Source organism: Panthera tigris, chromosome A1, assembly GCF_018350195.1.
Source record: "Panthera tigris isolate Pti1 chromosome A1, P.tigris_Pti1_mat1.1, whole genome shotgun sequence".
Lineage (NCBI taxonomy): Eukaryota > Metazoa > Chordata > Mammalia > Carnivora > Felidae > Panthera > Panthera tigris.
This window is the reverse complement of record NC_056660.1, coordinates 109,297,416-109,323,459: the sequence shown is the minus strand read 5'-3', so window position 1 is coordinate 109,323,459 and position 26,044 is coordinate 109,297,416. Positions and strand designations below refer to the sequence as shown.

Genomic DNA, 26,044 nt, shown 5'->3' with positions numbered 1-26,044 from the left:
TCTTAATCCATTCCAGCCCTCAGAAAATTTAGCGACAGATTCGTGATTTTTTAATATCCTCTTCAGTTTCAAGTTATTTGTAGAGAAAATAGGCCTAGATTTCTGGCTATCATTACCCAACTAGTTCTCGCTTTCCTTCTCGCGATCCTGCGCACGTCTCTCCCCCTCTCTCTCGCTCTCGCTCTCTTTCTCCCTCTCCCTCTCTCTCTCGCTCTCTCCCCCCCACCTCTGCAAAAAAAAAAAAAAAAAAAAAAAGGAAAAAAATTTCCACCTTCGGCTAGCGAAGGGGATTGACTAAAAATGGGAATGTGGGGGTGTAATACTTGAATAGCCGCCCCCCCGCCCCTAACTTCGCAGTCGGTCTGTTACCTAGTTATCCCGATAGCTCGGGTTTGGATATTGATGTTTAGGCCTTTCCTCCAGCTGCCTGTGCCCGGGGTTAATCTCGTAATTGACGTCAGTGCTTTGTTCCTTCCACTTTGCTGTTCCTTCCACTCTTTGAGGGTGGATCTTGGGGTATAGGAGTTTAGGACTATCCTTACTGCTTTTTCTCTTACAGTGGTTATCATTTATAGGAAGTTGAAAGTACAAATCTGAAATGCTCGTGTATGGAGTTGCACTAAGACGAAGAGTTCCATTTAGGGTTCTTCTCGTAGTCAGTTGCCATTCAGAGTGGCTTTACGGAAATTTTAAACTAAGGCCATTCTCTTTTTCAGTGACCGGTATGTCTTGAGGGAACCTAAGCAATAAGTGCCTGTGAATAAGATTATTTGCAAATGTGACGTTTAAGATACGTGTTGATTTTTAGGACTCATGTGTTTAAAAAGCTCAAAGCTTTGTTTCCATATTGATTCTGCAAAGCTTTGTGAAGTGCTTTTGTTATTTCACTGTACTTTGATTTATCAAAATTGAAATATTTATGTGAATTTTCTTAATTTGGCGTTTGATAAGAACCTTTGTGGCCTGTGAATCTGCCTGGATCTTCTTTGGTCATATGTGCATAAAGACGTGTTGGCAAGTGGCCACTTGTCTTTTAACAAAGCTGGCTTCTTTAAATTTTTCTGGTTTATTTTCCTTATTCATCACTGCATTTTTCAGTCTCTAAACATTAAAAAAAATCCTCCAGAAGTTATTTTTAATGATCTTTTAGAGTCAATTTACCTGGGAGCAGTGATTTTTCTTTTTTTTTAAATATCAGCAGTTTCATTCAGTTTGTGGTGGCTTGTATGCTGATGACTTTGGGTTTTGTTAGCTCTGCAGGAACAGTAGGCAAATTCTACTTTAAATATAAGTTTGCATCAGGTGTGGACAAGATAGGAGGTCTGTGAATGACCCAATCTTTACTGTGTGGTTTACACACACACACACACACACACACACACACTCACAAAGAGCTTAGCTGTATTAATTGGAAAGCACTCCACAGTTTTGGGGTGTAGAGATGATTGTACAGTGCTTTGGTAAAGCTCTGTAATTAAGAATTCCTAAAGATAGAATATTTTCATTCAGATTACTTTCTCTTTGTCAGATGACATACATTCTCTGTGCTCTTGAATTGTATGCCTTTTGTAATAGCTGATATATTCTCCTTTTGTATTGTAATTTTCTGATAGGTCTCTTGTAGTGTGTTTAGAACAAGAGCTATGGTTATATCTCTCCAGTATCATCAGTATTTTACACAATTGTTAGATTGAATGTGAATGTGATATCCAATCTAAGTTTTCACAAAGGGATAATCTAAAGAAAACTGTATGAGCAAGTGATCAATATTTGAAGGGGAGAAAGTAACTGTCAGCTACAGAAGATGACAGAAGGTGAAGGCTTCTAAAAGTTATGTATCTTACCTTTTTTGAAGAGCTAAGGTAAATGTCATACTTTATGTGTACCTGAGAGGAACAAAGAAAACAGGTATTTCTTCTTTTGTGGCCATCTACTGGTTTAGAATGGAGTCCAAAATGTATGAGGCCTTTTCTTTGTAGTATTTTTCATAAAATCAAAGAAGTATTCTTACAGGTATTAAAGGCACACGCGGACAGTGACCCAGAAGTACGGTACATATTGTAAAAGTTGATGACTTAGGTTTTATTGTTTACTTTAGCTCTATTCTCCAGGTATTTTATTATAAAAACTTTTTTTTAGGTCAACCGTACTCAAATTAAAAAAAATTCTTTTTAACTTTCCTATGTCATGTAAAGGTTTCCCAGCTTTTGAACTCCCAGCCCTCATTATATTTTACCCATTTCCTTTTTCATTTCCTCTGATAAGTTGGAACGATTATATTTGATTTCTGGGAGGGTGTGTGCCAGTGTCGGTAAGTGTGAAACGAGGTGTAGTCAGTGATTAAAGCTAACCAGACCTGTTACTTTGGTGCTTTTTCCTTTGGTTCAAGCAGGTACCACTACCTGTAACTTTTTATACTGAATATCTTGGTTGCTTGAAGTGATAACTCTAGTAAATGGAAGAGGACATGATAAACATGACCGTTATGGAGTTTTGGCTGATCATCTGCATTCCTGTCTGTCTTGATGTTCATTTTCACTAGCATCACATCCTGAGAATTTTAATGGTATTGGCACACAGAAAATATTAGAACCAGTGAATTCATTTCCAAAATATTACAAAAACATTTTAATATTGAGACTACTTATTAATCCTGTTTTTTTTAATGTTTATTTTTGAGACAGAAAGAGAGAGTGAGAGTGCAGGGGAGGGGCAGAGAGAGAGGGAGACACAAAATCTGAAGCAGGCTGCAGGCTCTGGGCGATCAGCACAGAGCCCGATGCAGGGCTCAAACCTATGAACCTTGAGATTGTGACCTGAGCTGAAGTTGGACGCTTAACCAACTGAGCCACCCAGACACCCCTTAATTCTCTCTCTCTTTTTTTTAAAGCTTATTTATTTTGAGAGAGAGGACTAGAGAGAGAGTGTGTGATGCAAGCACGCACACAAGCAGGAGAGGGGCAAAGAAAGAATCTTAAGCAGGTTCAGCCCTCCCAGAGCAGAGCCCAATGCAAGGATCCATCCCATGAACCTGGAGATCATGACCTGAGCTGAAATCAGGAGTTGGATGCCTAATCAACTGCACCACCCAGCCTAATTCTGTTTTTGAACAAAGAAATTTTATTTAAAATCATCTTTCAAATGGCTAAAATACAAAACTCAAGAAACAAGTATTGGTGAAAACGTGGAGAAAAAAGAATCCTTATGCACTGTTGGTGGAATTTCAAACTGGTGCAGCCACCGTGGAAGACTGTTTCCTTAAAAAAATTGAAAATAGAACTACCCTGCAATCCAATAATCATACTACTGGGTATTTACCCCAAAACTTTGAAAACACTAATTTTGAGGGATACATGCATCCCTGTGTTTATTGCAGCATTATTTGCAATAGCCAACTATGGAAGCACCTCAAGTGTCCATCAATAGATAAATGGATAAAGAAGATCGGTATATATATATACAATGGAGTACTATTCAGCCATAAAAAAGAATGAAATCTTGCCATTTGCAACAACAGTACGGATGGATCTAGAGAATATGATGCTAAGTGAAATAAGCCAGAGAAAGACAGATAGCATATGATTCCTATGTGGAATTTAAGAAACAAAACAAACGAAGGAAAGAAAAAAGAGACAAACCAAAAAATAGACTCAACTACAGAGAACAAACAGATGGTTACCAGAAGGGAGGTGGGTGGCAGGAATGGGTGAAAAAGGTGAAGGACATTAGGAATGCACTTGAAAAAAAAATTTTTTTTTAAAATATAATTCCAGTATAGTTGACACAGTGCAATTGTCTTGATGAGCTCTAAGTAACGTATGGAACTGTTGGATCACTATATTGTACACCTGAAACTAATATAGCAGTGTATGTTAATGACACTGGAATTTAAAAAAAAGTAGATATAGTCAAAAAATAAAAAAAAAATGAAATCTACCTGCTTCATCATGTATATATTTTATTAAAAAATCTGTAACCTGAGGAATGTTCTGAGGGAAGGTAATTTTACCTCTTTTGTGGTGCCAAATGAACCATGGCGGTGGCTTTTAGGAGGGTAGACAAAGCTTATTATTGGGTACCGTTTTAAACTATTTTTATAATTTCCTAGGATAGGTAAAAGAACCTTGTGCATTGTTTTTCCAGAGTTGTAGGTGTGTGGCAGGGGAAATCAGGGATTGACACGAATACATTGCTCTGGAAAGCCAGTATGGTTTGACTACCCAAATATTGTCATGATCTACCTTGGGACTGTGCTACTCGAGGCTACTTTAGGACTGAATGCGTCTCGCATGATTTTGTTAAGTTAGAGCTGGCTAGTGAGTTACAGTTTTTCACTTTGACTTTTTCTTTTCTTGTCATTATGGTAGCAACAGTTTTATGGAGAGGTGAGTATAGGCCAGTGCTTTGCATTGACAGGACTTCACACCTCTTTGCAATTGCTTCCATTTCTTCCATCTAAAATACCACTTTTCCTCTCTTGTTCCCTACCCTGTTAAAATTTCACTGTCTGTTAAGGCACAGTGGAAGTACCATTGTCTTCCTAAAGTTTTCCATGATTCCTTTGGATACTCCAACTGGGACCTACCTTTTTTGAATCCCTGCATCACTTTGTATCTTCCTTACTTGTTATGTTAACTAGGGGACTGTACCCTGCTGAGTGACATCTGGCACCATGTATCAGGGAAGACATACTGGTAAAATAAGGATTGTGTAATACTATTTCCTTATATATCTCTAAAAAATAAGGATTAAAACAATAATCCAACTTTTCAGTAAAGAAGTTAATACTAATTCCTTAGTGTCATCACATATTTAGTCAGTCTTCAGATTTCTCTGATTTTTGCACTTACTCATTTCTATACAATTGGGTTGATAAAGAAGCCATGTTTTTTGCCCTATGAGATTTCTCACAGTCTAAATAGTTCTGGCTGCATCCCTGTGGTATTATGTAGTATGTTCCTCAGTCCCTTGTTTTTTCTGTATATAGTAGTTACGTTTAGAAGCTTGATCCAATTGAAGCTTGACTTTTTATTTCATTTTTTTAATGTTTATTTATTTTGAAAGAGGGTGAGCCAGGAAGAGGGCAGATGCCTAACCAAGGCCACCCAGGCACCCCTTGAATTTTTATTTTTACTTTGTGTTTTTAAAATTTATTTTGAGAGAGAGCAAATGTGTGAGAGGCAAAGAGAGAGGGAGAAAGAGAATCCCAAGCAGGCTCTGCACTGTCAGTGAGGCGGGGCTTGAACCCATGAATGGCAAGGTCATGACCTGAGCCTAAATCAAGAGTTGGATGCTTAACTGAGTCACCCAGGTGCCCCTGAATTTTTATTTTTATTTATTTATTTATTTATTTATTTATTTATTTATTTATTTATTTATTTTTAAAGTTTATTTTCAGAGAGAGAGAGAGAGGGAACAAGTTGAGGAGGGGCAGAGAGGGAGGGAGAGAGAACATCCCAAGCAGACTCCACACCATCAGTTCAGAGCCTGATGCAGGGCTCTTTCCCATGAACCATGAGATCATGACCTGAGTGGAAATCAAGAGTGGGAGGCTCAACCAACTGAGCCAACCAGGCACCCTCTGAATTTTTACTTTTAAATAAACTGTGTTCAAAATGGGGTTTGAACTCACGACCCCAAGATCGAGAGTTGCATGCTCTACTAACTGAATCAGTCAGGCACCCCAAGGCTTGAATTTTTTTTTTAAATGGCAAGATTACTTCATGGGTAGTGTTGTGTACTTCCTCTGCAGTCTTTTTTTTTTTTTTTTTTTTAATGTTTATTATTTTGAGAGAGAGACAGAGTGCAACCTGGGGAGGGGCAGAGAGAGGGAGACGCAGAATTTGAAGCAGGCTCCAGGCTCTGAGTTGTCAGTACAGAGCTCCACACAGGGCTTGAACTCAGGAGCTGTGAGATCATGACTTGAGCCTAAGTCAGAATCTTAGCAGATTGAGCCACCCAAGTGCCCTGTTTTGTTTTGTTTTGTTTAATGTTTTTATTTTTGAGAGAGTGTGGAGAGCACAAGCTGGGGAGGAGCAGAGAGAGGGGTACAGAGGATCTGGAGGGAAGCAGGCTCTGTGCTGACAGCAGAGAGCCCAGTATGGGACTTGAACTCACAAATAGTGAAATCATGACCTGAGCTGAAGTCCCACGTGCTACTACTAACTGAGCCACCCAGGTGCCCCTCCTCTGCACTCTTAAACTTTATGCCTGTCTTCTCATCCTGTTTGTGAAATTGCTCTTGCCAAGGCCGCCTGTGACTTCTTTATTGCCAAATTATATAGTTACTGCTTACTCCTTTATCTCTTTGTCTACTTACTTTTGTTAACCATTTTCTCCTTGATACTGTTTTCTTCCTGGACTCTTACGACTTTGTCCCTTTCTTCCTACCAGTTGTGTTCTTGCAGACTTAGTTCTCTGCTAATGCTTTGATATTGAAAGTTCTTGATTTTAGCCTTGGCCTTCGTTGTTGGTTTTTTTTTTAATTTTTTTTTTTTAATGTTTGTTTATTTTTGACAGAGAGAGAGAGAGAGAGAGAGACAGAGCATGAGCGGGGGAGGGGCAGAGAGCAAGGGAGACACAGAATCCGAAGCAAGCTCCAGGCTTCCAGCTGTCAGCTATCAGCACAGAGCTGGACGTGGGGCTCGAACTCACAGACCGCAAAATCATGACCTGAGCCGAAGTCAGACGCTCAACCAACTGAGCCATCCAGGCACCCCCTAGACTTGGGCTTTTGTTTTCACTTTTCTGGATGATCGCATCCATTTGTACAGCTTCAGCTACCATCTCTTAAGTGTTTTGTGGGAACCAGAACTCTTATTCAACTGAATACCTTCCTTTGGATTGTTTAGTAGGCACTTTGTTTTGGTTAGGCGAGTGACACATATCTAACTTAAACTAAAAAGAACTTGTTGAGAACATACCACATATCCCATGAATTGTAAGAAAGGCAATCAACCCACAAGAGGACAGCTAGAACTCAGGAGCAGCTGGATCCAGGGGCTGCAGATGTGGTTAGGAGTATCTCTTTATTACTCTCTAGATGTTCTTTCTCTATTCAGTTCGCCCTTGCTGCAGATGAAATTTAACACTTAACTAATACCTTTTGAGTTTTAAATTTTATATCTGCTGCTATCAGAGAGAGGCTGCCTTGATTCTAAATCTCAATTCCAGGAAAAGGATTCATTTGGTGATCTGTCCACCTGTGGAGCACAACTTTGGCTAGGGAGCTACATTGTAATAACATGTTCTAACTGGGGCACCTGGGTGGCTCAGTCATTCAAGCTTCCAACTCTTGGATTTGATTCTTGGTTTTAGCTCAGGTCATGATCTCATGGTTTGTAAGATTCTTTTTTCTCCCTCTCTGCCCGTCCCCAGTACTCGTGCATGTGCACATGCGCATGCTGTTTCTGTCTCTCTCTGCCTCTCGTGTGTATGCATGCTCTCTCTCAAAATAAGTAAATAAACAAACAAACAAAAAAACCCAATATGCTCTAACTGCAGCATTCCAGAGAGAAGTGGAGTAAAGGGCACTCTAAAACATAGTTGTCCCCCTCATTCATCTCATAGCTATTTAGTGCACACATAGTCCTACTTTTATATATGCATATATATGTATATATATATATATATATATTAATGTTTACTTATTTACATTGAGAGAGAGAGAGAGCACACATGCAAGCAGAGAGGGGCAGAGAGAGAGGGAGAGAGAGAATCTCAAACAGGCTTTGCATTGTCATTGCAGAGGCTGATGCAGGGCTCGATCTCATAAACCATGAGATCATGACCTCAGCTGAAATCGAGAGTTGGATCGTTAACTGACTGAGCCACCCAGGCGCCCCTGTTGAATATGTATTTTTTTTTTAATTTTTTTTTTTAACATTTATTTATTTTTGAGACAGAGAGAGACAGAGCATGAACGGGGGAGGGGCAGAGAGAGAGGGAGACACAGAATCGGAAGCAGGCTCCAGGCTCTGAGCCATCAGCCCAGAGCCCGACGCGGGGCTCGAACTCACAGACCGTGAGATCGTGACCTGAGCCGAAGTTGGACGCTCAACTGACCGAGCAACCCAGGTGCCCCTGAATATGTATTTTTTAACATAATATAGCTATCTGCATATAACAGCAGATACCCTCTTCTCTTCAATAGAGACAACCCAATTTCCATCCAAAGGCCCTTGTTCTCTGAGTCCAGATTCACACGGTGATATCCTTTGTTAATTGGTCTAGCTAGATCTGCTTTGTCACATATTTGACAAAGTTGTGGGCTAAATACTAAATTTAATCATTCCTGAGATAACTGATACATAGTTGTGGAAAAACAACAAAAACACCAACAAAACTAAAACTGTTTGGTGTGGAGGAGAGAGGAAGGTAGCATTGTTCCAAAACTTACACCATACGTTGCTAGGCAAGTACAGTGTAAGGTAAATGGCAAAACCAGCAAGTATGTGGGCCTTCATCTGTTGACTTCCTTGCAAATGGAGTGAATTCTTTGGTAAGCCAAATGAAAATTTTCAGTTCTGTCAACTAGGATTGTTTTCCTTGTCTGTTGTTTTAAGTTAAGGTTAACACTGAGAGGACATCTGGAAGGAGTTTTAAGGGAAGGCAGTTCTGTGTTGGCTTAGCATAAGGATCAGTAAGCTATGGTTAGTAGGCCCAGTGCTGCCTGCTTTTGTATGGCCTGTGAGCTAAAAATGTTTTTTATATTTTTAAATGGTGGGAAAAAAATATTGTGGCCTGTGAAAATTATAGGAAACTCAAATTCAGTGTCCGTAAATAAAGTTTTATTGGGACACAGACGACACACCCATTTGTTTCTGTGTTGTTTGTAGCTGCTTTTGCTGCTACAATAGGAGAGTGGAATAGCTGTGACCGTAGGGCCTGCAAAACCTAAAATATTTACTCTGTGGCTTAGAAAAAGCTGGTCATCTCCTGTCTTAGCAGATCCCTGGTGGATAGTTGAGATTGAGTATTGTTTTAGGATTCAATGTTAGTTTACATGGTCCCTATTTACTGTGGTGGTAGTTAGGGTTTTTTGATTGTGGAATGTGTGTGTGCATGTGTATGAATAGATATAAATAAATTTTAAAAATACATAAAAAACAGATGTGGTCTGGGCATTGGCTTAGCTTAAGTTAGATATTCAGACTTCACTGGTCACCTGTACCTTGAAGGTACGGTGAAGGGGGGGCAAGAATTTCCAGAAAAGCTGGGGGAGAGGTAAGGCTGGAAGCTCATCGGATAGTTTCAGTGAGTGTTCATCATGTACGAATTAATTCTTCTACTGCTTCTCAGTCAATCCCCTCACCCCCAAATCCTGCTCTTTTCCTTGCCTTGGGTAACGTACCACTGTCATCGCCTTTTCCAGAAACCTCCAAGTTGTCCTTGATTCCTCTGTTTTACTTCTCACATCTGGCTGGCCCCAAGAGTCTACTTCCTTAACATCTTTAAATTTAAATGCTTTCTCTATATTATCTGTATTCCTAGTATTACTGCCTTAATCCAGGTTTTCACTTTTCACTGAATTATTGCAGCAACCTTCTCGTTTGCTTCCTGACTTCCCTCTAAACTACAAATCTGATTTTGTCCCTTAAAACTTTTTAGTTGTGTTTCATTTTTTGTACTGTTCTTCTAACTAGGGATTCTTCTGTAACATCTGAAGCACTGCTTTGTAGCCAGCTACTCCCTTGGGAGTTTGTTGCTGTGTTTAGATGTTGTTTATTACTGTGTTTGTGCCAAGTTATAATGCATTGTACTAATGATTTTGTGGTGGTTCAGACAAGGAAAGATGGTGAGTTCAACTGGATCGTGTCATGGTAGGTTGTTAATTTAAGCAGGCCAAACCAGTAAGAGCCCTGGCATAGTAGTTAGTGTCATGTCTTCACTGTGAGATGTATCTGGTAGATCCCATCTATGTAATTAATCAATATGAAAGAGTTTGTTTACAGTATAAGTATTTTGTTCCAAATCTCAGCAGTCATTATACTGCATACACATTTACTGTAGATTTCAATTAAGTTACTTAAACCACAAATAAGATAGATTGCAAAAGTTAACAAGTGAGGACTCTTTATTCTTTTTTTTTTTTTTTTAAGTTTATTTATTTATTTTGAGAGAGAAAGGGAGAGAGGAAGTCCAAGCAGAGTCCTTGTTAGTGCAGAGTCTGATGCTGGGCTTAATCTCACAAATGGTAAGATTATGATCTGAGCTGAGATCCAGTCGGACACTTAACCGACTGAGCCACCTGGGTGCCCCAGCAAGTGAGGACTCTTTAAATTTTTTTTTAATGTTTGTTATTTATTCTAGAGAGAGAGAGAAAGAGAGTGAGAGACACGGAGCAGGAATGGGGGGAGGTGCAGAGCGAGAGGGGCACAAAATCTGAAGCAGGCTCCAGGCTCTGACCTGTCAGCACAGAGCCCGACGCGAAGCTCGAATTCACAAGCTTGAGATCATGAACTGAGCCGAAGTTGGACACCTAACCAACTGAGCCACCCAGGTGCCCCTATTATTATTTTTTTTTAATTTTTAAAAAATGTGTTTTAAAATCAATATTTAAGGACCTCTAGCTGGCATGGTAGTATATGGTTGTATTTCCCTAAACTAGCAACTATAAATACTTGGAATTATTAAATCCATTTAGTATAACATATTCATAAGCATTTCCTGTGTTAGTATTATCAAAGTCATATTGTAGAAGTGGTTTGTAAATATGAAACTAGACCTGAGATTACATATTTCTAGGATCGACTACAACATTGTTCGTGAATTATTATGAATACGTCATAGTCTTATATTAATGTTATTTTATTTAAAAAATGTTTTTAATGTTTATTTTTGAGAGAGAGAGCACAAGCAGGGGAGGGGCAGAGAGAAAGGGAGAATCTTGCAGAATCTGAAGCAGGCTTTAGGCTCTGAACTGTTAGCACAGAGCCTCATACAGGATGTGAACCCAGGAACCTCAAGATCATGACCTGAGCTGAAGTAGGAGGCTTAGCTGACTGAGCCACCCAGGTGCCCCATGTTATGTTAATGTTACTTTAAATTTTATTTTGTATTTAATTTTTAAAGTTGTTTCTGTTTTACAGTTAGGTAAAACTTAAGAGCTATAAATATAATGAGTTCATACCTAATTTTATGTTTTAGTATTTTTTTAATGTAATAAAGTCGTCACTCAAGATCTGGGAGATTTCATTTTCTTTGCAGAGGTCTCTTTATATTTTCCAGATCTGATAAACAATCCCACAGGTCTGGTCTGATTTCATGTATCTCTCCAGTCTTAACTTTTATTTTGTACTCCCCCAACCCTATTTTCCACCTGTACTTGATACACCTGTATTCCCTGGTTGTGCTGTGCTCTCTCTTCTTGGCTGTTGCACTTGTTCTCTCTGCTTAGAACCAACCTCCCTCTTTTGCCTTCTTCCCTTTCCTTCCTCCTTCCCTACTGCCATCTTTCTCTAGTCTGGGTAGGTGCACCCAAATCTTGGGGATGAGTACTTTTATTTATTTGTTTTTTAAAAAATATTTTTTTTAACGTTTATTCATTTTTAAGAGAGAGAGAAACAGAGTGCGAATGGGGGAGGGGCAGAGAGAGAGAGAGGGAGACACAATCTCAGCACAGAGCCTAACGCGGGGCTCAAACCCATGAATGGCAAGATCATGACCTGAGCCAAAGTTGGACACTTAACCTGAAGACTGAGTCACCCAGGCGCCCCAGAGTACTTTTATTTTTAATATCCTTAACATTAGTGCAGTGTCTGGCACAGTATATGCTCTGGTTAAGTAATTGGTGAATGAACTAAGAGTGTTAACATTGTACCTTATGTGTTGTATAGGTCTATACTGAAAGATAGTTTTTAAAATGACAATTGTAAAACCTTCACAATTCCTTCTGACTTTTGTCCGAATATGTTACAAGTCTGAATTAGAAAATATTTTGAAAGTATGTTTACTCTTCTTACTTACAGTTTGATCTTTCAAAGTAAATATTCTTTGTGCCATGATAAACAACCCGTAACTTCTAAGTTATTATTAAAGAGCAGTAGCCTTAAATGGCCTTAACCTTCTTAAAGCAGTATTCCTGTTTACATTTAACTGGAACCTTATTAACAGAATTTAGAGTTAATAAAGTGGGTTAAGTTACCAACTCTTGATTGTAGCTCAGGTCATGATCTCACGGTCATGGGATTGAGCCCTGCATCAGGCTCTGTACTGAGCTTGGAGCCTGCTTGAATCCCCTCTCTGTCTGTCTCTGCCCTTCTTCTGTTCAACTGCATGCTCTCTCTCTCAAAATAAATAAACTTAAAAAAAAAAAAAAGAAACGGGGTACTTTGTTACCATCCGTTTTTTCACATATGCAAATGATGATGAAATTACTGAGAAATTCCTTTTTAGTGTGCACTCCAAGGATCTTTTGCTGTATAATGTTGTTAAACTTTTGCTTAATGTGGTATATGCATTTTTAAGTAAAAAATTTGCTTTTATTTTGCAGTTTGGACTTGTATTCTTTTCTCTTGGCTTCCTCAGGTACTGCAAATGAAAGCAGTCTTACAGTGCTCTGTTGAACAGATCATTTCTTTCTGGATGTTGTAGACTGAAATATTCAGTTTTTACACCTTCCCACTTTGCCAAGTATGATTCTGAGATTTTACAGTCTAGCACTTACATTTGGTGAACATTTGAGAGTACAGGGTTTAAGTAAAAATAGAAATTGATCATTTCTGTATGGTTTTTTTTCCTTGAACATATGTTGTTTTACTTTTAGATAAACTCTTGTAGAAAAATTGCTTTAAAAGCAACAGAGTTCATTTAATATCACTATTAATGCCTTTATTGGATTGATAATATATTGAATACAGTATAAAGAAGACCTACTCTCTTATTGTTATCAGATATAATTGAAAGTCTTAGGAAATGGGAGACTATCTGTGGATAGAAAATGATGGGCCACATCATATTTTGAAACCCAACTTTTAGTGAGTATTACCACTGACTCTTACGGCAATAACACTACAGTTGTGACCTTTATGAAACTCATCACATGTTTTGAGTATGTGTCGTATGCCTGCCACTGTGTTAATCACCACAGGGGTTAAAGAGTAAGTGAAATGATGTTTACGTGGCTCTTACTCTCTAGAGGCTTATAATAAGGAGGTGAGTAGGGAGAGTCCCTAGAATATCAGTAAATAATCCTAATGTAATACAAGTGTTAAGTGGCCAGATGAGATACAAAGAAATTCTTTGGAAAGTAAGTGATTTTAGTGACAGAGGAATCTTGGAGGGCTTTTTGGAGGAAGTGGGGTATGCAGTGAACTTTGAAATGGATGTGTTTAGAAATGGGGAGAAGGAAGGATATTCTAAGTAGAGGGACTAGTTTTTGAGTAAATATGTAGATCTGGACGTGTGTAGGTTATTTTTAGGCTCAGATAAACCCTGAAGGTTTTATAGAAATAGGTAAGAATTTAAAAAGCTGTGGACAGTTTTAAATCCTGGGATGAGAATTTAGGATTAGGATTTTCCATAGAGCTTGGAGTTTTTGATTTTTTTTTTTTTACAAAATTTTTTTTAATGTTTATTTATTTTTGAGACAGAGAGAGACAGAGCATGAACGGGGGAGGGGCAGAGAGAGAGGGAGACACAGAATCGGAAGCAGGCTCCAGGCTCTGAGCCATCAGCCCAGAGCCCGACGCGGGGCTCGAACTCACAAACCGTGAGATCGTGACCTGAGCTAAAGTCGTACGCTCAACCGACTGAGCCACCCAGGCGCCCCATGGAGTTTTTGATTTTTAAGCAGAACAATGTTTTAAGTACTTCTGTTTCATAAAAATATGAAAGTAATTATCAACTCATATATTACAGAAGTTTCCAATAGGAGACCTTAGTGGGTTTTAGATATTGCATGCTTTGAAAGCAAGAAACTGAATCAAAAGATTTTTCTCCTTTTTTTTTTTAATTTTTAATTTTTTTTAAAGTTTATTTTGAGAGAGACAGAAACAGCAGGAGATGGGCAGAGAGAGAGAGAGAGAGAGAGAGAGAGAGAGAGAGAGAGAATCCCAAGCAGGCTCCATGCTGTCAGCACAGTCCTATTGCAGGGATCAAACTCACAAGCCATGAGATCACAATCCAAGCTGAAGCCAAGATTGGACGCTTAACCAACTGAGGCACCTAGGTGCCCCAAGGTTGTTTTCTTTCTAAAAGGAGCTGTAAACTTTGACTTCTAACCATCGTTACCAGCCATTCATTCATCTTTAAAGATGAAAATAGACTTCTCAGTTTATTTGTCCATATGCTTTTAGAATTTGGTAGTAACTTTTTGAGAGAAGTTTAAACTAGTTAAATTTGGTTTGCATATTTCTCAAGTATTAGTAAAAGCCCAAGAAATATAATTTTACTTGGTTTTGGTTCTGAAAATGGTTTTGGTGTGTAAAACTGTGCAGGACTACTGGGAGAAGGAGCATTTTAGGATTATTATTGAGAGAAATATTATCTAAAAGGAAGCAGCTGGTTATAAGTAATATGAATAGTCATATTCTTATGTTCACACTTAAGTGTTGAGCATACTTGTGTGTGTAATAAACATTTCTTGAATTGAGACTTAAAGTTATCTAGATTTTTAGAAAAAAAATCTTTAAGTAGGCACCACTCCCAGTGTGGGGTTTGAACTCACAACCCTGAGATGAAAAGTCACATGTTTTACCAGTTGAGCCAGCCAGTTGCCCCTGTCTAGTATTTTAAAAAGAATACATTTATCAGTAACCCATTTGGAAAATACTGTTTCAAATGACTTCTTGAACAATTGAATGTGTGTGTAATGACATAATAAACATTGGTTGTGGTATTGTTTGACCTCTAAGATGAGGAAATAAAGTTTTGCTTTATTAGGAAAAGCTTCAGAGAGAAAGTGAATTGAGTTATAGTCATAGAATCAGAGTTGTATAGCTTGGCAGATAAGTAAAGACATGTGTTTCAATTCCGATCTAAAATAATTAATGCACACGTTAAGTGTCTGCTATATTAAAATTTGTTGCAGATGGTGTCTGATTTTAGTGTAATATGAGTCTTAATTATTCCAGTTTTGAAATACTGGGATTTTGTGATGTTAGGTGAAGAATCTCATGATCTCTAAGTATTATTTTATAGTGAGATAATTGCTCCTTTCTAACCAGGCCCTGAAGTTCATTAGTTTACTTACTGAAGTGATTGTCCACTAGGTTATGTTCTAGGTATGCAAGGCTGAACAAAACAGACAACATTCTCTGATCATGACCTAGTGGGAGAGGAAATATTAATGAACATCAAAAAAAGTGTATACTTAATTATGATTAGGTACTCTGAGGGAAAATGGAATTGTCTACATGAATTTCCTAATGCTGAAAAAAGCACCACAAGTTCAAGAAGCTAAAAAAAGAAAAGATGATTGGTGGCACTGGGAAGGGAGGTTATTCATAAGATATAAAATAAATCTGATGAGATAGGTGGGAGTCACGTCAAGTATGAAATTACATCATTGCTTTGTAGGCCATTTCAGGACCTTAAAGTTTTTCCTAAGGTAAATGGAAAGCTTATTAAAATGTTTAAAGCAGGGGTTGGGTGATATGATCTGGTTTGTGTTTTAAAAAGATCACTTTGGAGGCACCTGGATGGTTTGGTGGTTGAGCTTCTGACTCTTTTTTCTTTTTTTTTTTTTTTAACGTTTATTTATTTATCTTGAGAGAGAAAGAAAGAGAGGGAAAGTGAGTGCGAGCTCATGATAGGACTCTGGGGAGATGGGGAGGGACAGAGAGAGAGGGAGAGAGAGAATCTCATAAACTATGAGATCATGACCTGAGCCAAAACCAAAAGTTGGACGCTTAAATGACTGAGCCACCCGCGTGCCCCTTGAGCATCCCAGTCTTGATTTTGGCTCAGGTCATGATCCTAGGGTCATGGAATTGAGCTCCACGTTGGGCTCTGCTGAGTGTGGAGCCCACTCAAGATTCTCTCTGTTCCTCTGCCCCTCTCCCCCACTCATGTTCTCTCTCTCTCTCTCTCTCTCTCTCTCAAAAAAAAAAAAAAGCTACTTTTCCTCTAAAAAAAATTAGATCACTTTGCTGTATGAAATGTGGATTAGAAAACAAGGGAACCAGGAATCCAATTGTAACATTTGTTCAAGGAGATAAAGTAATACCTTGTTTTGACTAGTGGCTGAGCAGAGAGAAGTGAACAGATAAATTAAAAATATATTTTGGAACCAATTTGACAATAAATTTCATATATTAATAAAAAAATTTAAAAAAAGTTATAAAAAAATATATATATTTTGGGAGGCTGTGGTTATGGGTTGGTTGTGGAGAGAGGTTAAAGGGAGGATTGAACAAGAGCAGTTGGTTGATAGGATGAGGATTACTGGAGCAGGAGTTCCTGGCAGGGAAAAACAGATTAAGGAATCAATTCGGGATGTATTAAGATTGAGATCCCTCAAAGAACGTGATCAAAGAGGTTCTCTATCTCAAAGAGAAAAATTTGATAATGGTGCATATTTGGGTATTTGTATTGTAGGTATATAGGTGGTTTTTTTGTTTTTTTAAGTTTGTTTATTTTAAGAGAATGAGAGAGAGGGACAGAGAATCCCACGCAGGGTCTGCACTGTCAGCACAGAGCCTGACACTGGGTTCCATCCCACACACCTTGAGACGATGACTTAAGGTCAAGAGTCAGATGCTTAAACCACTGAGCCACCCAGGTGCCCCTGTGTACACATAGTATTTTAAGCAATGAGAATGTAAGGAGAGAATGTAGACTGAATCAGAATAAGACCCATGGCTGAGCACAGAGAAGCATCAACTTCTAAGAAGTCTGGTAGGTAAAATGGGAGGAGACCGAGGTGGTGGGAAAACTGTGAGGGCTGGAGTTGCAGAAACCAAAAGTATATTAAGGAGGAGAGAGCCTGTATGATGATGTCCTGCATTTGACGTTGTGGTCAAAGTTGAGTGAGCTCCAGAGGTGTCCGGAGGGATTCCAGTATTTGCTGTAGTAACCTCATCAGCCTGCCAAGACAGTGAATATTCGACTTCCACTTGAACTAAATCAGTTTAGATATAAGAAATTTGCCATATGACATCATAGGTGAAGAAACATACGATATATTTTGGAAATACTGATCTATTCATTAAATCTGACTGGGGACACACCTGCAACTAGAGGAACAGCTTGCGTGATCTGTGAAGATTTCTTTGATGCCTAGAATGTGTGTGATCACCTTTCAGGATTCAGTGTTTATAACAGATAACCTGGTGGTTTTGTACTGTAATGCCAATAGGGCATTTTAGAAGGTGGACACAAAAAAGAAGGAAGAACAGTTGAAGCTTCTCAAGGAGAAACATGGAATCAACACAGATCAACAAAATAAACATTTTCTGCATTTTCATGTTGGACTAAAACCTATAAATGACCACTGTCACCCTTTTTTTTTGTTTTTAATTAATACTGAATGTTGTGGTTTCTTGAGATTCAAAACAACATGCTTGAAATTTTGATACATGTTATGTGGATACATGTTAGAATTATTATGTGAATAAACTTGCAGCTTTTTGTTAAAAAAAAAAAAAGTATATTAAGGAGCCATTAGTGGCTGGATGTGTTGAATGGTAGGTCAACTAAGATGATTAAGTGTCTGTTGGATTTAGTAATATGCAAATCACTAGTGATCTTGGCAAAGTGGAGTGTGGGAAGTTGAAAACAGAATGTTGGGAAGTTGGAAACAATAGAAGGTTGAATAGTGATTGGATATGTTTTGGAAAACAATTTGTCTATATCTACTAAAATTGAAGATACCATGGGCTCCTGCGTGGCTCAGTCAGTCAAGCATTTGACTCTTGGTTTTTGCTCAGGTCATGGTCTCACAGTTTGTGGGTTCAAGGCCTGCGTTGGACTTTTTACGATCAGCACAGAGTCTGCTTTGGATCTTCTATCTCGCTCATGCACATGCTCTCTCAAAACTAAACAAACATTAAAAAAAAACAACATTGAAGATGCTTGCATCCTAGAAATTCCACTTGTAGGTGTCTATTCTAGAAAAGCTTTCACTCATTGGCATAAGAGAAATGCCAATTCACTACAGCTCTGTGTTGGCAGAAAAAGGGGAAACTAAATATCCATCAACTCGACAGTGGTAAGTTGTGTGAATACACCTTGGTGAAAATAAATGTACTACAGTAACATGTATCAACCTCATAACATAATGCTGAGAATTAGAAAGCCTCAGTCTTTAGAATATACCCTTTTTAAATGTTGAAAAATATGCAAAACAGTGTTAAGGATATATACATAAGTTATAAAAATATAAAAGGAATTTATGGGAATGATTATCACCAAAATCAGAGTAGTGGCTCTCACTTATAAGGTGGAGTGAGCACAAGAGATGTGATCCAGGGATGGTATACAATAGCCTTTCACTATATTGGCAATGCTATATTTCCTGAGGTGGTTCGTGACTAACACAAGTGTTTATTGCTTCTTACCCTATTTCAGGTAACTTTTTATGACACGAATGGTTGCAGAGGAAGTAGAGAATCGCCAAGAGTCCTTTTGAGAAGCTTGGCCATGAACGAAAATAGAGAAGAGAAAAGATAGAATGGTAGCTGGAGAGAGAGATGGGATCAAGGAAGCCTTTTTCTTTTTCTTTCTTTTTAAGTTTATTTGTTTTTAGAGTGGGAGAGCATGAGCAGGGAAGGGGTGGAGAGAGAGAATCCCAAGCAGGCTCTGCGCTGACAGTGCAGAGCCTGATGGAGGGCGCGAACTCACGAACTGACTCACGAACTGTGAGGTCAAGACATGAGCTGAAATCAAGAGTCAGAGACTTAACCGATGGAGCCACCCAAGTACCCTGAGTCTGTTTCTTTTTTTGAAGAAGAATTTGATCTCAAGGTTCATGAGTTCAACCCCTGTCAGGCTTTACACTGGCACCGTGGGATTGTGGCCTCTCTCTCTGCCCCTCCCCCACTTGGGTGCACACTCCCTCTCTCCCTTTCTCTCTCTCTCTCTCTCTCTCTCTTTCTCTCAAGTATATATTAACTTTTTTTAAATAAAGGAAGAATATGCTTGGATGCTGGTAGAAAGGATTCATTAGAGAGGGAGAAGTTGAAGTTGCTAGAGAGAAGTCAGTAACTGATAAAGGTCTAGAACGTAGTAAAATGGACATACTTGTTCTTTCACAGAAAAGAGATACTTTTTCTTTTTTACCCAGAGGAAATAAGAGAATGGATTCAGATGCTGGTAGTTTGAAAGTTCATGGTTGATTGATGAGAAAATTTCTGTCTCTTGTTTAATTTTCTGTTTTTAATCTCTGTTCACTAAGACAAGGCCATTTGTGGGATGCAAGTTAGGAGATAGAGTCCTAGGACTCCATGAAAATACTTGTGAGAAGTAGGAAAGAACATTCATCTGTGAAAACTAGTAAGATTTTGGGAATCTTTGAGGGCCTAGTTGAGATTGAGTTATGAAAAATGATTATAAGAAATTCTGCTTATGTTTAAAGATACAACGAAGAAAGCACAACCAGAATGGAGTTATCTTTGCTTCCGTGTTTTTCATGGCAGTATTTTAAACCTAAAGGCTGTAGAAGTCTTATTTCTGACTTTGGGGCAAGATCCTTCTCTGCAAAATACTGTTTTGGGACCTGATGGTTTGTTACTATTGGCTTTGCTCTCCAGGTGTACAATATTTGTTTCCCTACCTTTTAGGAAATAACCTCTTCAGATTCTCACAGAGAAATCCTGCCAAATGAGGCCAAGGGAGATTTCAGTACACATGAGGCTTTTTGCTTTAATACAGTGCATTGTGATACAATTACAGTTTAATAGCATTTGTTGTAAACTGGATTCTAAAATGATCATGCTCTTAGCTCTAGTCTCATTTAGATTTTTAGAGTTTAAATAATTTAATAATCTGGTAGTTGAACAGCTCCATTTGTCAGTAGTATAGATGTTCTGAGACAATAATTGAAAAAAACATTGTAGTAGGTTCTGAACATCATTTGAAAGAGGCAAGTTAAAGGTCACATTTTGCTTTTAATCTTTTTAAAATTTAAATTTGAAACGTTCTAAGACTGCATGTGTTTATTAAAATATTATAGAAGGTGGCTTTCTGCTTCATTGGGAATGCACGTTAAACCTTTTTTTTTTTTACTGTGTGCTTATTGTAATTTTTTTATTGTGGAAAAATATCCATAACATAAAAGTTATTAGTCATTTTAAGTGTGTAGCTCAATGACATTAAGTATATTCACAGTATTGTGAAACCATCACCATTGTCTGTTTACAGGTCTTTTTCATCATCCCAAACAAAAACTGTATACCCATTAAACATAATTCCCATTCCTCCTTATCCCTAGTCCCTGGCAACCACAATTCTCCTTTCTCTTTCTGTGAATTTTCTATGCACCTCATATAAGTGGGATCATACACTATTTGGTTTTTTGTGACTGTCCCATTTCACTTTGCGAAATATCCTCAAGGTTCATCCATGTTGTAGCATGTCAAAATTTCATTCTTTTTTAAGGCCAAATAATATTCCATTGCATATATGTGCCACATTTTGTTTATCCATTCATCTTTTGATAGACACTTGTGTTGCTTCTACCTTTTGACTGTTGTGGATAATGGGGCTATGAGCATTGGTGTACCTGAGTCCCTGCTTTCAGTTCTTTTGGGTATAGACATAGTATAATTGCCAGATCACATGAAATTCTTTTATGCTTTTTGAGTAACCACCAAACTGTTTTCCACTCCATCTGCACCATTTTACATTTCCATCAGCAATGAATGCTCAAGCATTCTAATTTCTCAACTTTCTTAACAGCAGTTTTTGTTTGTTTGTTTGTTTGTTTTGGTAATAGCCATCCTAATGAGTGGTGAAGTGGTATCTCATTGTGGTTTTGATTTGTGTTTCCTAATGACTAATGATGTTGAGCGTCTTTTCATATATTGCTCATTTAAAATTTTTTAAAAACGTTTTTATTTATTTTTGAGAGTGAGAGAGAGGAAGACAGTGTGAACGGGAGAGGGTCAGAGAGAGACGGAGACACTGAGTCAGGCTTCAGGCTCCGAGCTGTCAGCACACAGCCCAATACAGGGCTTGAACTCAAGGGCCATGAGATCATGACCTGAACCGAAGTTGGACGCTTAACTAACCAAACCACCCAGGTGCCACTATTGGTCATATTTTATTTCTCTTTTCTCTTTTAAAATTTTGTTTCCAGTGTAGGTAACAAAGTATTAATTATTTATTGGCCATTTTAATATCTTCTTTGGAGAAATATTTAAGTCCTTTGCCCATTTTTCAATTGAGTTGTCTTGGCACTCTTAATGAGAATCAGTTATAAATGTAATGTGTTTCTGGACTCTCAGTTCTATTTATTTGATTTATAGGTTTGTAGTAAGTTTTGAAATTGGAAAGTGTGTGTGACTTCCAGCTTGCTCTTTTGCAAGATTGTTTTGTCTGTTCAGGATCCTTTATATTTCCATATGAATTTTAGAATCAGATTGTCAACTTCTGCAAAGAAGTCGGCTGGGGTATTGATAACTGTGTTGAATCTGTAGAGGAGTTTAGGGAGTATGTCCATCTTAATAGTTAAATCTTCCAATCCACAAATATGAGATGTCTTTCCATTTCTTTAGGTCTTCTTTCATTTCTTTCAGTAACATTTTATAGTTTTCAGAGCATGTTTTCTTGTTTTTTGTTAAATTTATTTCTGAGTATTTTATTCCTAGTGACAATACTGCATGTGAGAAGAAAGTATATTCTATTGTTGAGTGGAGTGTTTTATATGTATCTGTTAGGACTAGTTGGCTTATTGTATTGTGTTCAGGTTCATTGTGTCAAATCCCGAGAGACTGTAATGTTTGTCTTTATTTATATTCTTTATCTCTTTAACACCAGATTATTTTAATGGTAGGAGACCTCAGTTGTTTGTGATAGGGAAAAGGCAGTTTAAGCAGAAAGTTGGAGGCCTCTGTTATTTAAGGAAATGCACTGGCCTACAGACCATCAGTAGTAAGGCCACAGATACAGAGGAGCACTTGAGAAATGAGAGTAATCAAGGATCCTTTTCAAGCTGTTAATATTCCATTATTTTTTTTAAAAACAGCTTTATAGAGATACAATTTCATAAAATTCACTTAAAAAAAATTTTTTTTTTAACATTTATTCATCTTTGAGAGACAGAGAGAGACAGAGCGTGAGTGGGGGAGGAGCCGAGAGAGAGAGGGAGACACAGAATCTGAAGCAGGCTCCAGGCTCTGAGCTGTCAGCACAGAGCCCGATGCGGGACCTGAACTCACTGACGAGATCGTGACCTGAGCCAAAGTCGGAAGCTTAACCGACTGAGCCACCAACGCGCCCCATAAAATTCACTTTTTAAGGGTACAATTGAACAGTTTTTAAATCAGTTTATAGAGTGTGCAGCCCTCATCACAGTTTAATTGTAGAACATTTCCATCTCCCCAAAACGATCTCTTATGCTCACTTGCAGTCACCCTTCATTTTTTGTTTTATCCTTTATTCTTGTGTAATGGTAAATGCTCAGATACATTCAAATGCTTCTCTCATCTAATTATTATCATCAGAGTAGTATGGGCATTTTATAAAAGATAAAACTGAAATTTAGGGAGGTTACTGAACCTAAAATGTATGTCTAATATATAATCAGAAATAACAATCATTTATCTTTACGTATCTCATGTACTAAATTACCATGCCTCAACTGTTTATAGCTCAATTGAAGTTTGGAACTTAGATTACTTTAAGGTATTTAAGAAATTAGTTAATAGGTAATTGCCTATGTTGGTTTTTGGTTACTAGACATTTTTGAGAATCTTTATTAGCAAGGATACCACTCTACATCTAGATTATCAAATAGTCCTTGCTTATAACTAAACGACAGGTATCACTTGACAATTTGAGGTACTGTGCATTGGGAGATAAAGGGTCCTGTTGAAAATTGATAACCTTTGCCTTTCCCGTGATGATTACAGAAAAATAAGGGAGGACTTCTTTTTGGTTCCAAAATATTCATCCAGTAAATAGTTATTACATACATGCCTGAGTTATTCTTCATACTCTTCTGATATTGTTATTTTTTTTAATGTTTATTTATTTTCAGAAAGAGAGTGCAAGTGAGAGAGTACTCACGCACACAAGCGGAGGAGGGCCAGAGAGCGAGGAGAGAGAGAATCCCAACCAGGCTTCATACTGTCAGCACACAGCCCGACATGTAGGGCTTGATCCCACATACTGTGAGAACAGGACCTGAACTGAAATGAAGAGTCAGACATTTAACGCACTGAGCCACCCAGGTGCCCCTGAGATTGCTATTCTTAATCCGTCATTGCCCTTCTTTTTTCCCAAGAGGTCCTAAGAATCTTCAGAGAAATATGAATGTCTGAGAGGTGACCTCTTTCTAATTTGCATGGTTCCTCTCTAAATACAGTTTGACTTGACTGGGGCTGCTAGTGGTGGATGAGTCTTTTGTAACAAGTGAAGTGGGTGGCGGGGGCTGCCAGTCAAAGCCAACTGTTTCCTTCCTTAAGTCCTCCAATCCTATGTTGTCCATAGTTGAACTCATTTTTGGTCTCTTTAGATACTGGATAAGTGAGAATTAAGATCTAGATAGCATAATATTTGTAGTATAGGAATTTAAAATTATTTATTTAGCTTAATTATAGTTACCCCACAGAAATAAAGAATGGAAAACTCCAGAGAGGCTGAGCATTTCCAGATCAAGATGAAAGAAGGAAGCAGAAACAAGTCCAGAGAGTACTGACAAATTTCTGCAACTGCAGTGCAGTTTACGTATTGTGAAGAGATTGAAAAGTTTAGGCATAACCTGCCAGTACAGTTTGGTGGTGATCTTGGAGGAGGAGGCAGAAGACTTGAAGCGGTACTCAGTAGAGTGAGGATGCACACGTCAGTGTAAGATTTAATCCTATCCGGGGCGCCTGGGTGGCTCATGCGATTAAGTGTGACACTTCAGCTCAGGTCATGATCTCATGGTTTGTGAGTTCGATCCCTGCATTGGGCTCTGTGTGGACAGCTCAGAGCCTGGAGCCTGCTTCGGATTCTTTGTCTCCTCTCTCTGTTCCTCCCCGACTTGCACTCTGTCTCTCTCTTTCTCTCTCTCTCGAAAATAAATAAAGATTAAAAAAAATTAAAAAAAAAAAAGATTTAATCCTAACCTGGTATTCCTCAGTTAAGATATGTGACAAATTGAGAAAGCATAGTTATCACATAATTAAAAGACTGTCACTTTAATAGGAAAATGGACAAAAGACATGAATAGGCAGTTCACAAAAGAAGAAGTATAATGGCTAACACAAAAAAGTACAACCTAGCTATCAGAGAAATTCAGTAGAATGCAGTTGACTGTAAGATGGCCAAGAACTGTCTATGTGTCGTTTTCCGTTTTATCCCTAGCTTCTAGCCCAGTGCCTAGCAATAATGGATAGGCTCATGTATTTTATGAATGAATGAAATAAACAAATGAAATTGGATTTTTTCCCTCTTAGATTGGTGACACAATTTAAAAAGACTCATGCCCTAGGATTGAGAATGGCATGATTAAACGGCAGTCTCATTATTTTGTTGGTAGGCAATCCATTGATTCAGTCTTTTTTTTTTTTTCAATCTTTATTTATTTATTTATTTTTTAATTTTTTTTATTTAAAAAAAATTTTTTTTAACGTTTATTTATTTTTGAGACAGAGAGAGACAGAGCATGAACGGGGGAGGGGCAGAGAGAGAGGGAGACACAGAATCGGAAGCAGGCTCCAGGCTCTGAGCCATCAACCCAGAGCCCAATGTGGGGCTCGAACCCACGGACTGCGAGATCGTGACCTGAGCTGAAGTCGGACACTTAACCGACTGAGCCACCCAGGCGCCCCTAATCTTTATTTATTTTTGAGAGGGAGACAGAATGTGAACAGGAGCAGAGAGAGAGGGAGACACAGACTCCGAAGCAGGCTCCAGGCTCTGAGCTGTCAGCACAGAGCGTGATGCAGGGCTCGAACTCACAAACCGTGAGGTCATGACCTGAGCCGAAGTCAGACCCTTGGCTGACTGAGTCACCCAGGCGCCCCTAATTTTTTTTTTAATTTTTAAAATATTTACTTATTATTGAGAAACAGACAGAGCATGAGCATGGGAGGAGCAGAGAGAGGGGGAGACACAGAATCCGAAGCAGGCTCCAGGCTCTGAGCTGTGAGCACAGAGCCCGACACAGGGCTCGAACTCACGACCTGAGATCATGACCTGAGTGGAAGTCTGATGCCTTACCGACTGAGCCACCCAGGTATCCCTTTTTTTAATTTTTTAATGTTTATTATTTATTTTTGAGAGCGCGAGCGCGCACAAGCCGGGGAGGGGCAGAGAGAGAGGGAGAAACAGAATCTGAAGCAGGCTCTAGGCTCTGAGCTGTCAGCACAGAGCCTGATGCGGGGCTCAAACCCACAAACCTTGAGATCATGACCTGAGCCAAAGTTGGATACTTCACTGACTGAGCCACCCAGGCACCCCTGTTTGTTTGTGTGTTTTTGGTGTGTGTGTGTTTTAATGTTTTATTTTGGAGAGAGAGAGAGAGAGAGAGAGAGAGGGAATGAGTGGAGAGGGTAGAGAGAGGGGGACAGAGGATCTGAAGTGGGCTCTGTTCTGACAGCGGTGAGCCTGATGTGGGGCTCGAACTCATGGACCACAAGATCATGACCTGGGCTGAAGTTGGGTGCTCAACTGACTGGGCCACCCAGGTGTCCCTGATTCATTCATTTTGGAAAGCACTTTAGTGATATAAATTAAAAGCGATATAGCATATACCCTCACAATAGTTTCACATACATACAAATTCGCTGTAATGTCTGAAATACTAAATTCTGGATATAGCCCAACAATCTATCAGGGGCTTTCTGGTTAAACAAATACTATACAGTCAATAAAAGACTGAAAATTCATATGTATTGATGTGGAACTATGTTCATTGTTTACTAAATGAAATAAGAATCATGTGTGTAATAATTTC

General features: G+C 38.5%; 1 protein-coding gene across 3 annotated transcripts in view; it reads left to right on the top strand.

The window, feature by feature from the left end:
• Nucleotides 1-26,044, top strand: part of AFF4 (AF4/FMR2 family member 4) — a 104,803-nt gene that overhangs the window by 13,130 nt on the left and 65,629 nt on the right. The gene's annotated exons all lie outside the window — the stretch shown is intronic.